Source organism: Spinacia oleracea, chromosome 4 (assembly GCF_020520425.1).
Source record: "Spinacia oleracea cultivar Varoflay chromosome 4, BTI_SOV_V1, whole genome shotgun sequence".
Classification (NCBI taxonomy): Eukaryota; Viridiplantae; Streptophyta; class Magnoliopsida; order Caryophyllales; family Amaranthaceae; genus Spinacia; species Spinacia oleracea.
The window spans coordinates 117,700,129-117,711,873 of record NC_079490.1 but is presented as its reverse complement, the minus strand read 5'-3'; the positions used below and the strand labels follow the sequence as shown (position 1 = coordinate 117,711,873).

Below are 11,745 nucleotides of genomic sequence, written 5' to 3'. Positions count from 1 at the left end.
AGCGATGTGAAGAACTGGCGTTGCATGGCTTTCAATCGATGTATATGTTCTTTGCAAATCCGTATCCCATTCTCCATTTCCTTGTTCACTTCATCAACGCCTTGTTCCACATCGTCATAGCTCTGTAGCAAATCCTTGAATAGGGTCTCAGCCCGATTATTCCCTTCCCACCTCATTCTTATCATTGTTGATTTTATGCGTTCTCGTTGAGTTTTTTTCACGTCCTTGATTTGACGAACCATCCCATTAATTTCTGCCATGGCACGTTCTTCCGCCGTGGGTCTCCGAGGGACGCCAGACCATCTCGAGTTTGTGGATGATGCCATAGGATTCTCGTATGTATAACAAATGTGCATTACTATGCATGCACTCTTACAACGTGGTGTAGTCCGATCTTTTTATAGACGACAATCCCTGGAATCGTTCTTATCCAAATAAGTTGGAAATATAAATAACTACCTTTGTTATAATAATGAAACTGCCCTTATATATAAGAATACATTGCGTAATATAACTGCCCTCCCTTAAGGGGTTATATGCGTCGGTAGTTTGTGTAATTGGGGATTTGTCCGGAATAACCGCCTACGTTACTATCTACCACGCCAAGTTATTAATATTAGGTCTCATTTTTTTGGGCTTAAAGTATAAAACCAAAGGGTATACTTTTCCACCTTAAATTCAGACTCCCAAACAACCCACTTTTTATATCTATTTTCTGAGTGTTTTAGATTATATACTACCATACGACCTAGTGATATGAATAAGTGTGTATTGTTTGTCTACAAAGTGGTTAGAATAGTATACGTAAATAATTAATTGTATACCAAATGGTGATAATTGTTAGTTTGGGGTTCAATACTGAAAGTTTTGAAGTGTATTCACCACTTACGTAACAAAGTCGGGAAGTGTGCGTCACATTTATTACTTTCAACCACTGTAAGTAATGGCTATCAACTACCTGTTCTACTGTGAATTAATTTAATCTTCCCCCAGTATACATTTGTGTCGTTGTTAGTGTGTTAGTGTTTTCCCCCACAAGCAATAGCCAATTTCTACCATCACTACCTCTTAGGATGAAGAAACTGAAGTCGATTTCGAGTAGGGTTGCGCAAAACCAGGTCTCTGGAACTTGCCAAAAATACCTTGAACATTCAAAATGTGTTTTTTATTTCAATCCACCAACATCAACAAACGTTCAGGAGTTGGACTACAACAACACGTCGTACTTCGTCGACATGGAAGACTTAGAAATTCTTTTTCCATTGGATGATGCAATTAACACCGACTTGAATTTTCAAGTGACTGCTATCATGGACAAATTGCCTTACACCCATGACTCTTTCCCTTGTGCCATCATGACAACACCTGAAGGGAATGCTGCTCCAGCTCACCGTCCTTTAATCAGAGACCAACCGCATATGCATTTGGGGTTCTGGAGGTTCCTCGACTGGTGCTCCAACCAACTGAGGGAACAACTTGACTGGAAGTTGTACCCAACGGAGCTTCTTGCAGTTGTTGACCCCGTCCCAGACATAGATGTCCAGGATCTCCCAATTTATAACATCCCCGCCTTCGACGCACACATTTTCATTGCATCGTACTCAGACACTATTCACATTATGAGGGCGGAAGACTTTTTTTATGGCCTAAATGTCGGAGTGAGCCGGCGATATTTTTGGGGTATGTCCCGTGCCTACACAGACATTTCTGTTGAAGGCCAAAGGAAATTCGAGGGAGTGCCAAATACGATCCCACACGGTTTGATTGTGTCAATATGGAACGCTAAGTCCATGACAAGGCCTTCATTCAAGGCGACATTCTTGGAGCTGTTTGCAACCCACCACCCAGCTCTCTTAATTGTAACTGAAGCCAGGATAAGCGACGACGACTGTAAGGAACTGATAAATAGCCTACCAGGGAAGTATGAGAGTACAGTTTTCGATAACATAGATCAGTGTGGAGGGGTAGTTCTTATGTGGCGCGTTAACGATCTATTCGTATCTTATAAAGAAGATGATTCCACGGCGGACAGCGGCTTGTTCAACTTCACATTTGAGGTAACATGTGTACAACACCCCTCTTTCTAGGTCCTCTTGTTAGATTAGATGCCCTTGAAATGCAATTGAATTGTTTACAGAACATGAAATTTGTCCTAAAAAATGTTTTCATATGGTACTGGTTTTCTGAGAGTTTAGTACGACAATGAAATTTAATAGGGTACCATCCAAGTGCATCTACATGTTCCTTTATACTATTTTTCTTATTCGCTGTTACGAAAGTGGTACCAAATTCAATCTACACTAGAATCATCTTAACTTTCCGCTAATGTTGTGATTACCCAAATATTTCTGGACACTTATTGATTGTATGATGGTCTCTCCATAATAATGTTGTGGGTGGTAGTTAGCTAACTAAGTACAAGAGTATATAAGTTCAAATGAAGACACACCCACTTTTCTTCGATACGTTTCATAATTCCACGTCTACTATGTAATTAATAACTGCAATTTTGTGTACAGCCAGTGGTTTATGTTACAAGAAAGCAAAAAGTAGCCCGTACGTCGGAGTTGGGTCTATGAAGATGGCAAGGATTGAGGGTGATTCGACAACAACAACTCTAAACAACTAGGGTTCTTATTATATCGGTCTGTATTCGCTGTCTGCTAAATGTTTTGTGAACTGTTATGTCATGGTCCTTAAGTGTTGTATTATGTCAAGGTCTTATAATCAGTGTTTTGTTAAATGAAGAATTAACTTCCTTAATTGTTGTATTATGTGATACAATGTTAGAGTTTGTATTAAATTAAATTGGTTTATTTATTACTGTTAAGGCACCGTGTACTTACTCGTTGTAAACTACGAATTGGCTATTAGGTACTATAGTATGTACCAAATACCGATGGTTTGATACCATATACCGATGGTTTGATAAGGATGATTTGAAAATACCAAATATTTGGCTATTTGGTACTACAGTGTGTGCCAAATACAAAATACCAAATATTCTAGTTTGGATAAGGATGATTTGAAGGTAACTGCATGCTGGCGGTTGTTCAAGGAGCTGTCTATATATAACCCCATTTCCACAGTCGTTACCCTTATTACCACCATCAAACTCTATCCAAATTTATCTTACTGCGCGATATTAAACGTTACTAGAACATCTGCATCATGGAGTGGGTATATTGGGATCAACATCAGACGTGCCCAAAGGTGTGCCCCAATCACCATTTGCGCTATGATATGGTTGAACAAATTAAGGCTGCTCGTACACCTAGTCTAATTGAAATGTTTCATATCAAGGTCACTCGAAAGTTTGGCAATCCGGTCGTTGAACAGGAACAACCGGGACCAAACCGCGCAAGTGCAAGTACCGTTGCGGGGGACGTTGACTTGATGGGTATAATATGGTCTAAGATGGATAAGCCAAGTATTGAAAATGCAGTTTTCGTATGCAAGAAGTGGGGCATGGAACTTATCAAAGAATACTACCACCCCAACTATGACTGGGAATTTTCCCGTAGAGTTCGCTTTGGCAACTTCCGTTATTACGAAATCTTGGAATACAAGGAGGCTGATGGTACGTTCACACCCATTAAGTTCAAGTGTGTTTGTGATTTTTATGAGAAGGCATTCGGGTGGTACGGTAGGAGAGTCCGTGAGGAGTTGGTTGATGTTCCAGGGGACATTGACTTCACCAATTTCGCCATGATGGACTCGGATGACTCGAACCTGAATTGGTGGATGACGTGCGGCCATATGTAATGTAATGACATTAGGTATTCGGATTGGGGTTGGTTTGTAATTAGTCGTTTGTATGTGTTTGTTTCACGTTGTGTGAAAATAATTGGGTGTCTCAAGATACTCCGGGCTTACTAGTTATGTATTTTATTGTTGTTTTACGTTTTCGGTTTTCCTGTGCGTAGTTGCATCGAAGTTTGGTTTTATCATACATATTTGTGGTTTAAGCAACTGGTTTTACTTCAATGTGTGGTTTAAGCAACTGGTTTGATCAATTTGTGTTTACGTATTATTGTAGTCATAGTGCAACGTCAAAAAAACATACTTCAACGTAATTGATATGGTTTAGTACGTGAATAATACAACTTTTAGTACATGACAACATTTATAAAATGAAATAGAACACCGACGAAACGTAGTTTAGTACACTGACTGAGTAGAGGTAATTGGGACACTAACAGGACATCATAGAGACTTAGTTCGTTACACTAATGATACCATACATAAAGTAAGGACACCCGAAGATGTCGTACTACCAAACTGGAATGCAAGGAAACCAAAGTAACAACCAAACACAAAATCCCGTGCTACCAAACTGGAATCGATGAGAAACTTACCGGGTCTTATAGACATTAAATCTCTTCACTTGTATCACTGTTTGAACTTTCCTCCTCATCAGCTGAATCCTCTGGGTGGTAATAGACCATATCTTCGTCGTAGTAGTACTTCTTAGAAATTCGCCAAACAGAAGCAATCTCCATCATTGTGTTATAGTTTTCGGGGTAATTGTGTTCAGAGTAAAATGGATTTTCAAGTAACAAATCAAGCTCGTTCATCGTTTCCAATCCATTGATATCTATCATCTCATTCTTGAAGGTTAAATATTTGGTCTCGTCATAGGACAAGTAGTAAAACATGTCAACCCTACCAAAATTAATCCAATCCCAAGTGGTTTCTCTTTCACTAAGACCCATGTATTTTCTCCCTAGTACCAAAAGGCCGAAATGACCTGACTCCTTTTCATGCATGTTTAACCTATATGTGACCTCGTCCAACCACCCCTTTAAAGGCTTAAACATCTCAAAGAATTTAACAAGATAACTGTAGAACAACTCATTTTCCATACACTTCATCAAGATTTTCTTCAACTTTACCAAATTAAAGCTGAAAGCCATCTTGTACGTGTCTAGTAAATAGTACAAGAAGCAATAGGCCTCTTTCCTGAAACGACGAGCACTAAACTACTAGAAAAAGGGTTTATAACGACGAACTTTTTCGTCGTTATAAGTCCAAAATGTTGTCGTTAAAACCTTTAACGACGAACTTTGTTCGTCGTTAGTTTTGTCGTAATAGCTTCCGACGTTAATAGCATTAACGTCAACGTTCGTCGTGAATTTTACACGACGAAATTATTGTTTGTCGTTACTTATTAACGACAAAATTATTGTTTGTCGTTATTTTATAACGACAAAATGATCGTTCGTCGTTATTATGTATTCAATGATGTCGAAGAAACGACAAATAATGACCAACAAAGTTGACGTAAAAAGAGAATCATATTGGCACAATGATTTTAGTTATAGTCCAACAACGACAAAATATCTTGACGTTAATGTGACTATATAAAATAAATATATTTTGTCGTTAATATGAAAAATATTTATAACCTGCAATTTATTCAAAATCATAAAAAGTATACAGAATAATACACTAAATTTAGATTAAACGTAATCAATCACAAAATATGTATTATAATTAATAAACAATTTCAATGAGTCAAAACAACCAAACTAATAAGATCAAATAACTTGTTCTATACTAAGAGTTAAATCTAAATATTCCTTGTTCTTGAACAAAAAATATGAAAATTTGCACCAAATATCTAAAACTGATGTGTAGCGGCTTCAACCTATTTTTGCATTTCTAATCCAGCCTGTGAAGTTTGAATAGTAACATCCTTCTTGCCTTAGGAAGCTATATGTTGAGCTGGTCTCAGTTTTGGTAACCTGTATACGATGCAAGGAGCAGACATTTCAGATATTCGATTGATTATATATAATAATGTGAGAGCAGAACAAGATGCTATTCATGGAACGCAACCACATCTTTGAACAAATTGTATTTTTTAGTTATACGGGCCTAAATGCTCAAGTTTGAACAATTTTCAGCATTCAGCAATGCAGCATACTCCAATACGTTTTCCTTGATACGCAAACCTAGAGCAAGATGATATGATGCAAACAGTTCATCATATTTAAAGTGTACTGTTGTCGTTCTGGAGTCCACAATGTGTAAGTGATGAAATGCGAGGAAAATATGACTGAAACTACAAAGAATCTTGTCTTAGTCAAGGAGAGGGATGATATTTGTTTTTTTACTTATTCTTTGATCAACTTTGATGTTTCTGATGTTTCTCTACCCTAGCCTACGTTAATTTACAGGTAAACCTTAGCCGATTGGGGTCACAGTGGACTAGTTATAATAATGCAAGGGACGAGGAAGATTTACCTATTTTCTCTGTCCATGCAGTCCATCTTCTAATTTTCCCTGCAATCAAACATATTATCTTCAGATTGTCAGTTCCTGGTAATCACCCGCACACAAAATGAACATCATTTAAGTAAAAACTAAAAAAAGTGTCCCTTCACTTTTTTGCAGTTACCTTGTATAATGTGCCAAAACCACCTTGCTCAAGCTTGTTAATTTCCTGAAAATTGTCTGTCGCGATTGCCAACTTTTCCAATCCGAACACTGGTAAATCTACAACTTCCACTTTACTAGTTCCATCTTTAGGTTTTGAGTTTTGCAATAGCATATCCTTGCTTTAAAATCTCATCATTACTACAACAACAATGTCCTTTCAGAGAATATAGCCAGAAATCAAGTTTCAAAATAGCGCAGTACAAATGAGTTAAAAGGGAGGAATACCATTTTTTCGACACTTCCACCTCCATATACAGCACATGAGTACATCAGCTGTAGGCCTGTAGCTATTCCAATAATGACAATCACTATAAGAATTATTTTTATTTTCCTTTGTTTACGTTGGTGCTGCTGATTAATTTCACCTGAAAATAGGACGGACAATTTTCAAACTGATCAATATTTCAGTAATATTAATCTCGTGTACAATTATTTATTAGTCATCAATTGGAATATTGTACTTTAATTGGAATATTCACAGTTAAAATAACATAAATTTGCCAAACATGTCCTGTTTTCAGGGCATGATCCAGATCAGCAATTAGATCATTCGCATCCTCGATGCCGACTGAAATGCGGACAAGATCTTTGGTCAAACCTCTAGCTTCACGAACTGCAGCTGGTATGGAAGCATGCGACATGAAGCAAGGCAAGCTTATAAGTGATTTCACACTTCCTTATGCAGAAACTAACATTCCAAGTTAAGAAACTAACATTAGTTAGCTAAAATGACTTATATCAAGTTACAGGTTTATATAAGTGCTCATTTATGGACACCCAAAAAACCAAAGATGCCAAATTATGCAGCGGGATTCAAGAAATGTTAAATCCCTCACAGATAATTTAGTTTCTAGCTAAATATGAGTGAGTAAAATTACCAAAACTGACAGTAATGCTGAAATACTTGGTTTTCTCCACAATGTGTTTTGAAAGAGCCGTAGAACCGGTTAGAAAACTAAGCACAGATCCTGCACCTTTTGCCTGCAACAAGTATGCAAATCTTTTTATCTTGAGGCAGGAATATAAAACGCTAGCATATAGAGTATCATATCAGGCTGTACCATGCATTGTAGCACGTTTAAAACACCTGGGAATAATGCAAAGACCGTCCAAGATGATCAGGAAGCCCAGCATAGTTAACCTTCGTAACTCTTGGATGGGAAGAAAGAAAATCAGCGATCTTCTGTTTATTATCCTGTGGAAAGTACAAAGAAACATATCAGGGTAACATAATACATGAAATTCTTCATACCAATACGCATATTGATCCACAAGAACACAAGTAAAGGTTTCCATTCAAGAAAAGATCGTCTCAAGCAAACACCTAGATAGGCAGATTTTCCTTCTCGCAGTACAAACAAGTTAACAAACACATACATGATGTGAGAGACCAACAAGCAAGCAAGAGAAGAAAAAATTATCACAAGTAGAACATGTTAATGGATGGATCTTCAGCGACGACATCCATAGATGGCTGTAGATTTAGTAGTTCTTCTGAAATAAGTATAGGAGAATTTAGTACTGGTGGTCCTATAAGAGATAGGAAAAAACGTAAGAATAGGTGAATGAGTCGTCTCCAACTACAGAGTCACTATAAAGACAAAGTAATGAGAAGGTTAAGAAATATCTTTCATTTGAGTAATATTTTTCTTTTCCATCACACTGAAATGAGGTGTGTGAGGTTTTTCTTAGGTCTTCTTGCATCAAGAGGCATTGGTATGACCTATTTGAGTAGAGACTCGCACAGGATTGGGAAAGAAGCCATTGTCTTTATCCAGCATGGTTAACAATTAATGAACATTATTCCGACAAACTAATTTACACTGCAAAACAGGACAACTCTAGCTCCGTGAACATGATTCACGGAATGCATAGAACTAATGTAGAGAATGATAATGATATTTTCAGTCATAGATCATTAGCCAGAACTTAAGTAACGACTGAGATTTTACTGGTTCATATCATACCTGATTATCAAACTCCAATGCAGATACACCATGCCTGCATACAGGCAACAAATCTAGCTGAACAGACAATAAAAGATAACAAGGCGGAAGTAATTGTTGATGAACAAGGCAGCAAGGAGGAGGACAATAAAGATGGCCAATGGAATATACTTCGATAATGACACGTACCACACTGGGGACTTGCATCACAAATTTAGGTAGATAACTGCAAGCATATAATAATCTAACAAATTACAACAGCTATAGATAGTAGCAAGACCAATATTAACCGAGCAAGACTAGCTGCAAGTTCTATGTCTATTCAGGAGGAAAAACACACCAGAAAATACAGAAGTACGAGAGATCAAAGATAAAAAATATTATAATCTACAGAATTACAGATAATATCATCAAGAAAGACAGAATGTTAACCTTATATCTTGTTCCGCTCTATGGAAAACACATTAGGAAATTGAAGTTCAAGGACTTGAGCATAGCAATTCACAGTCGATTAATTTTTGGAAAGAGCAATTTAAGGACAGAAAATCAACAAGCTATCAAACAAACTCATCTTAGATTTTATGAACCGTAACATACATATTCCATTTCAAACAAATGCCCACAAAAATTCATTACCAAATTGAACAAAAACAACACTGAATTAAAATTTTCATGAAGAAATCAATCAGATTAAAAATTCAAAACAAACCTTCAAGCAAAAATGAGCCCCGAATTGCAATTAAAAATCCAGCCTCAAAAATAACTAATTTTATTGATGAAAAATCAGATGAATTCTGATTAGAGAGTGTGTAATGGGCACATCAACAAACCATAAAAACGCCCAAAACCAAATTCGAAACATACCAACTCGGATGATTAAACCTTCAATTTCGTAGATTTCGTAGCAAACTCCAACTATAGCAGCTTCAATTCCCTGATTTTATTCCTCTTCTGTCTTGCTTTTTTGTTCTTCTTATTAATTTTGTTTTTCGATTACATGTGAATCGTGAGTTTTGTGATTAGGGTTTTGGAAGGAGATTGAAGATTGATGAAAATTGAGGAAGAAGATTTAGGGTTTGAAAGATTTTCAGAGAATTGCGTTAATGAATGAGAGAATTGCCGAGTTTTTTTCTTATTATACTTGTTCACATTAACGACAGTTCTATTAAAATTTTTTATTCTTAGTTTTAACCAATTACTACCAACAATTAGGCTTGTCGTAGTAACATAGTGCAAATAGACTATTAACGACAAAAAATTCATTTCGTCGTTAATTGGTTGTCGTTAAAACTGCAAATTCTAGTAGTGCTAACTATCTTTAAAGGAGTTAGGAAAGGCCATTTAGGATTAAAGTCTATCCCACCTATGGCCTCATCTCCATTCCTAGACACAGCTGCCAATAAGTGGGGAAACACTTGGGCTTCCGCCCTTTTACGTACCGTAAAGGTGCCAATTGTATCCTTGACATCGCGATGACCAGATTCACCCATGACGTCCATGACTTCAGCGCTATTTATGAGCTTGGCCTTTCCCTTCTCCCTTGCAGTGTACCGTCTTTTCCGTGGTGTATCGTCATCGACAGGAGCCTTTCCTTTACCTTTCGCATCAACTGGCTTAGATTTCCTACAATAATGCAGGTTTGGTTTATATAAATTAGGCAACGGGAACGTACTAAAGTACTAAACTATTGGGAAATCAGTGTCTGGTACTAATCTGTGAAGTTACCAAAGTACTAAAATGTTAATTTGCAAAATACTTTTGAAACAAACGACGGATATTATTATTACTTTGCAAAATACTTTTGAAACAAACGACGGCTACAACCATAAGATGTTACTAACCTGTTATTAGTGCCGGATCCACCCATCTTCACCTTTCACAATGCAATCAATGGAATGAACAAAGTTAGATAAGGTCGTTCACATTTAAAGGAAGAGTTTAATTAAATGAAGGGAAAGTTGTGGTATATGCTGGTAGTTGTGAATACAACAATTGGTAACATAGTTCATTATTAAATGCTGATGGTTTGTGGGGGGTTTAGATTTGATTAAATGATAACACTTCAATACTTCTCCACATAAAAACGATAACGACGGATGTGAATATTCAAACCCTGACTTAACTTACAGTTGTTTTACATATATTACTCCTTAACGGACAGAAATTATAACAATGCATTAACTACAACACTATCAGTAGTACTTTGGATAATGTCTTCAGACAATGCATTAAATTCAAAACTATGTCGCCATTGGGTAACTCCTTAGATAATGCATTAACTACAAAACAACCAATAACATACTTCCAATTACATCCATCACCAGTTAGCTTTAAAATTTCACACCCATATTATTCGGTGTTGTAAAGGAAAAAAATAAAACCGAACAAACCCTAATATTCAACTCCTTCAATGTCTAAATCTCCAATAAAAAATGTGATAACGAAATTTGTTACGTATGAAACTTCACCAATACGTCAAATTCTTTACCACCCACGCGCGGCGATGTACTTCTCACCGTCTGCGGGAACAAAGTATGAGTTGGATATAAACAACACATTCTACTTTAAAACTTATAATGAGATACTTGAAGACGACGAATTTGATCAACTCCAAAACGAGGCGGTTAGGGCGGCTATTTTTTCCAATTCCTCCGATCGAGACGGGTTTCCCGGTACGTTCATGTTAACGCCTGAAAATCGTGTTCTACCATTTCACCTACCCACGCCCGATGACTCAACGGGAATTATTAATGAAGGAATGGTCGTGTTCATTGAGTGGGATGCAAAACGGCTGGCCGAGTTAGGGTCACTTGAAGTAATTCCTGCCAATTACCTTGCCCTGATAGATCCAATTCCAGTTCTCCACATCGACCATATACCAGTGTACACAGTTCCTGTAAACAAGACTCCAATCTTTCTTGGTTCATACACAGATTGCCTCCACATCATGAAAAATTCGAATTTTATCCATTCAATCGATGTTGACGTTTTTTACCACGTCGTGAAAAGGAATAATAGGAGATACCATCAAATAAAAGTTGGTTTGACTGAGGAATACAAAAACCAACGTACACCGGCTATGTTGTCCAAGGGCTTAGTTACCGTCATTTGGAATGCTAGGGGTGTATCGAGGCCTTCATTTATTGCACATTTCAACGAGATCTACACCAAGTTAAACCCAAAAATTATTATTATAACCGAGTCTCGTATAAATGAAGCACAGCTTCTGCTCTTTGCGCAACGTCTACCAGGGGAGTACCAGCATGACATGTTCGGACCAAGAGGACGAGCGGGTGGAGTGGTAATGTTTTAGAGTGTTGCTGACGCCCAACCTTCCATACATTACAAAGCGGAT

At 37.2% G+C, this 11,745-nt stretch overlaps 1 long non-coding RNA gene across 1 annotated transcript; it reads right to left on the bottom strand.

The window, feature by feature from the left end:
- Positions 1 to 5,560: 5,560 nt before the first annotated feature.
- Positions 5,561 to 10,261, bottom strand: LOC130459715 (uncharacterized). The gene is made up of 9 exons (XR_008919300.1): positions 10,232 to 10,261; positions 9,830 to 10,013; positions 8,412 to 8,445; positions 7,506 to 7,639; positions 7,323 to 7,425; positions 6,670 to 6,809; positions 6,404 to 6,582; positions 6,250 to 6,288; positions 5,561 to 5,747 (listed from the first exon to the last, which is right to left on the bottom strand). It is a non-coding gene; the product is annotated as an uncharacterized lncRNA (long non-coding RNA).
- Between the last annotated feature and the right edge of the window lie 1,484 nt (positions 10,262 to 11,745).